Below are 5468 nucleotides of genomic sequence, written 5' to 3'. Positions count from 1 at the left end.
CTAAGAGCACAGTCCAAACACTTCTTTTACTCTGACAGGCTTGGTGCTATGGCTACATCCCTGGAGAGCTTGTTCCAGTGTGCGACAACTCTCTCAGTGAAGAACCTCTTACTGATGTCTAGCCTAAACCTCCCCTGCATCAGCTTGACACTACTCCCTCAGGTCCTGCCACTGGTCACTCAAAAGAACAGGTCGTCGCCTGCTCCTCCACTTCCCCTCATGAGGAAGCTGTAGACCATGAAGAGGTCTCCCCTCAGCCTCCTCTTTTCCAGGCTGAACAGGGCAAGTGACCTCAGCCGCTCCTAGTCTTCCTATCTAGGTTCTTCACCACCTTTTTAGCCCTTCTCTAGATGACTTCCCTTCCCTGCCCAACTTCATATGAAAGTTTTTCTTCGCTACAGATAGTTCTTTGAAAATATTCTGGTTATTGGGAAATGTTTGCCACTATGACCACATAGCACACAGTTTGAATTTAAACTAGTATGGTAAACATTTGCAAAATAGTTTTAAATGTATACTTTATAACTAGTAATCATGACTTTCCAAGTACCACATGATATTGCAAAGCTTTTAAACACCTCCTACAGCTCTACCCTTTCACAAATGATACACTTTTTCTGATACACTTTAATGTTTTTTTTTTCTGTGAAGATTAACTGCTTACATTAAGAATCCATTTATGCTCCTAGATTCCTAGCATGTAACATAATTTTTTATTTCATGTTTTATTTTGTTTATGATATTCCAAAAAGCAGAGCACTTCATTCTGCATGACAGTGGTATGAACTTTAACATTGTTACATCTTATGGAAGGACAGGTGCAGTATTTTCCTAGGGGATCATAATTATCAATAAAGACATTTTTACCCATTGATACCCCAGGTAAAACAAAGAAAATATAGTCAATGTCTCCTGCTCTGGCAACTTGCGGGAAGTAATTTAGCAGCAACTGTGGAAAATGAGATCATGTGGGTTAATAGGGTAGAGATCAGAGCAATCATTTTAATGGAGCTTTAGAGATTCAAGTTGCATCCTTTTTTTTCCTTTTTTTTTTTTTTTTTTTTATTTTTAATTCCAAAGGATATCCTGAAGGCATATAAAGGAAACTTAATGATGTTCATGCTTGTGCATGAAAGGACTTTGTGCATCAGCATACCAGAAAGTAAAATTATGGAGACCTCTTTGGAATATGTTAACTGTTGGTGTGTCTTTAGGGTAAAATAGCTACATTATTTTATCTGGGAGCTATGGCAATGTAGAGGTGCAAGATCAAGTACAGATTGAGTTCAAAGGATCAGGCTGTCAAGCAACATCTGAAATGAACTCAGATCTGGCATGGATATCCAGATATATCTATGCAAGTCAAAACAAGGCTTTTTAACTGTCAGTGTCATTTAATCTTGCAGATACAAGGACATTGAGGAAAAGACAAGAATAGACAATGTTGTTGAATGGGCAGCAATGCACAATGGCTTCTGTAACCTACTTTTAAAGGGCTCCTAACAATAGATTAGAATTAATAAATTGCAAACTATTTCTCAAATTATTTTTAATTAGACAAACCCTATTGTATGGAAAGCTCTAGAGCCTTTCCTCCAAACTTTTTAGTGTTTTTTACTTGGTGGTTCTCCTTGAATTCAGCCAAGTAAACTATGTAGCCTAAGCCTTTTTATAAAGAGTGAAATTCAAAGGACTGATATAAATGTTCACTCTACTGAAGCCTCTATTAATACTACAGCCTTGTTTCTCTGCCTTATTTTCTGTTTTGTTCTGGTGCTTTCATTATGCTTTCAAGTCTTTGTTCCATCACAATTTCAACATTTTGGTTAGCTACCTCCCTAGCAATGTCTATCCAGCTTTTCCCTGCATTCACATCCTTTTCTGCCTCTACCTTTGCTTTCTTACTTTCCCTCTCTTAGGTCTGGGAGATATTTGTAGAGTGACGCCAGTATAAAAACAAATTTAAAATCAATCAATATCACTAAACAGCTATGAGTTTAGTAGTGCTTCACCTGATCAGAGAGGAAAGGAGAGGAGAGGAAAGGATTATACAAAGTGATGCTGTTTTAAGGGTCTTCTATCAGGGGCATCCATCAGCTAAGGAGTTTAGCTACAGTTTTAATTACACAGGTGTATCTTTTGAAGCGGTGATTAAACCTTCCTCCTGAAACTCATTCTCCCACTTCCCTGTTTTTCACCCTGAATATCTCCTGTTAATCACTTCTTAAAGTTGATAACAGTGTTCATCTCTTCCTTAGAAAATGCTGCTTCTTGTTGATGATGGAAATGAACAAAATTGCAATGGCATTAACATGAAAAAAACTTGATGGTTATTTTTTACATGGAAAAAACTTTTCTGTCACACCTTTCTCACCCCCCTCCTACACTTTCATTTGAGGGCTGAGAGTCCTTTCTTATACTGCACTTAGGAACATTTTCTGTCCAATCAAACTGACAATGACAAAAGCACTTCAAGATACATCAATCATCTGCATTGTTCATGGCTGGGTAAGAATCTGAGAAAGTAAGATACAAACTTGAAAAATCCTTCTGGATTAATCCTAGGTAGAACTTTAGGATTTGGGGGGGGGGGAGGAGAGGGGAGAGAGAGAAGGAGAGAAGGGCAGGGGGGAAGTATCTCTATCAAACACAAATAATTACTGAATTTGAATGACTGGACTTGCAGAACTGACCAAGTATAATGAAAATGCTGCTGTGATTACCATCACAGAACTGGATGTTTCTACCAGCTGATTCAGTAACTTTTTGAGTGCTGCTCCCTGTACTGCAGGAGGAGAGAAATTGCTGAGAAGAAATATTATCCCTGTATAGAGCAGTCCTTTTCACTAGCCTGTACATGCTATACCACTGGTATTATCCATCTGCATTATAAAAGCAAGTAAGTGCCCCCATAAGAAGAGCCCCCCTATTGCAGATTTAGGTCTTTCATTAGGCCCCAGATAAAAAAGAATTGAAGTTGTTTTTTTGTTGTTGTTTGTCTGAGTGTGAAAAAAAATAAAACAAAGTCCTTTATTTCATGAATCAACAATCATATGGAAAGAGAATGGTTCAGAAGTCCTGTGGGCCATGTGGTGTGTGGTGAACTGACAAAGTGTTCTGTAAGTGTTATAACTACCTTTCAAATGTCAGTACCTTCATGCCACACAATATACTCAGTATGGACAATGGTATGTGACCATGAACTGGTCAGCTATTAATCTTAACATCTTAACAACTATCATGTTAATGACTTTTTATTATTGTTTTCACATGAAATTTGAATAAATCATCTTTTTGCTGTATTCCAGGCTTTCACAACCAGGATTTATGAGCAGATGATGGTTGTCATATACTGTAAAATGAGAATGCAGGGCAAAACCAGAAGAAAAATAGAGAGAGACATTTCTGTGAACCTGAAATTAATATTTTTGTTGAAATGAGGTTAGTGACTTCTTAACTTTTTGACATACATTTATTCCAATTAATTTCAATTAGGCAAAACCAAATATAAATGAATATTGAAACATGGATAAAATAACCATAGTTGGGGGCTGTAATCTTTAGGCATGATTTTCATCTAAGGTGATTAGTGGAACTTGTAGATAGTCTAGTAAAAATTGCAAATTATCTCTTCTAAACAACCAGTTAGTTTGGGTAGGCTTCATGATAAGACAGTCCTTAAATAGATTAACACGCTTCAATTGTTTTAATGGATGTTGACATGTACATGTTCCTTTTGTTAAGACAGTTAATAATGCATAAGAATTGAGAGTCTGCTCCTTCAATTCTGAACTCTCTCTTTTTCACTATTTTATTCTTCAGAAAGGTTTAGAAATACTTCCTTTTGTTCTTGTTTCTTGCTAAGTTCTATATTCTGTTCTGTGAATTAGGAATTGCTAGTTACAGAAACACACAGTAATTTAGACAGTCATCTGTCCTTTCCATCTAAGAAAATCTGCACCATCCTCTGTATATATTGTTTCTTGTATATATTGTATCTTGCTACTTGTCTGCACTCTGGAGTAAAGACAGTGTCAATAATTCACAAAAATAATGGGAAAATGTGTGCTTATATCATTCACAAAAATATATATGCTTATATATTTTAAAAGTGTATGCTATAGATATAGATATGGATGTTTTGCTAATGTCAGTTTACCCCAGTGTTGGATAGGGCTATTCTTCAGATTTCAGCATAGTTAGTGTAGGAATAACAGAACTAGCTTTTTTACAGAGTATACTTGGTTATTGGTTTGCAGTACAACTTTGGTAGTACAGCACTGAACAAGGCTAATTTATGTTGCTAAGCAATGTTATTAACTATTCCTTTCAGACGCTCCTGTTTAAATATGCTTTAGAAATTTACAATAAGTTATAGTATTTGGCAATACTGAGGATTATCATGTTACACTGTAATGGAAGTAGACAAAGAGTAGAGTTAAAGGAGAGAAAACTGAATTACTGGCTTACCAGATTCATACCAGAGCAAATTTCCTAGTCCCTAGATATACAATTTTTTTAACCAAAATTACAAAGAGATAAATATATATTACATTTTAAACCTTAGATCAGAGTCCACAAAATCTGAGTCTGTTCTTGTTAATGTCTTTCATTCAGATAAAGATAGAAGTAAATTAAAATAAGATACTTGTTCAAACATAAAATATTTTGAACAAAGGTGAAGTAAAGGTTAATTTCTTCATGCCAGGCACCATATTTATTAAATTATTTTATCTACCCCAACATTCATTTTGTTTGTCTAATTACTTCATCTATTATAACATTGACATAATATTTTTATGAAATCACATTTAAACATTGATTTGCTTTTATGCAGGGAATAAACAAAAACTTGCCATAAAAACTCTTGATGAACCTGGATGATATCTTCTGCCCTAGATCTCCAGTGAGTTCAAAACTACTTCTTCTGTATTGCTTAAATCAGTTAACACAAATGTGACCATCCCCTAGAAGTCTTCCAAGGCACTTACATTTCTGCACTACATATGTGTTTGAAAAATAGTCATTTAGAGAGACTTCATGGATGTCTAAATTAAACAGGTCATTTCCCATCGAAGCTCAGGATTATAAAATATGCCGGGAAACTACCTTTCTCTATTCATTTCAAAGAGAAATGTTTCTCTCTAATGCACAACCAGCAGCAATAATTGTAGTCATGCTTTCTTATTCTGCTCTAGATGTTTTTAATTTCACGTTTTCCTCTCTGTTATGTTTATGAAGGTCAGAAGAGTTGGCATGTACTTTAAATTTTTTATTTTTTGGTCTTTCTCTAGTTTCTTATCTAATTCAAATATTTGATGTTTACATCCAGTTTATCTATCTTTTAGCTTATTTCCTGTCCTGCCAACAGTGTGTTTTTCTCTATAGAGCCATAAACCAATGTGATGGTAGTTAACGCTGGGTTTAGCTCTTTTCTAACTCTGCATGAAAAATGCTTTTCAGCTCTC

The sequence above is a fragment of the Aythya marila genome, assembly GCF_965140915.1.
Source record: "Aythya marila genome assembly, chromosome: 1".
Lineage (NCBI taxonomy): Eukaryota > Metazoa > Chordata > Aves > Anseriformes > Anatidae > Aythya > Aythya marila.
This window is presented reverse-complemented; position numbering follows the sequence as displayed.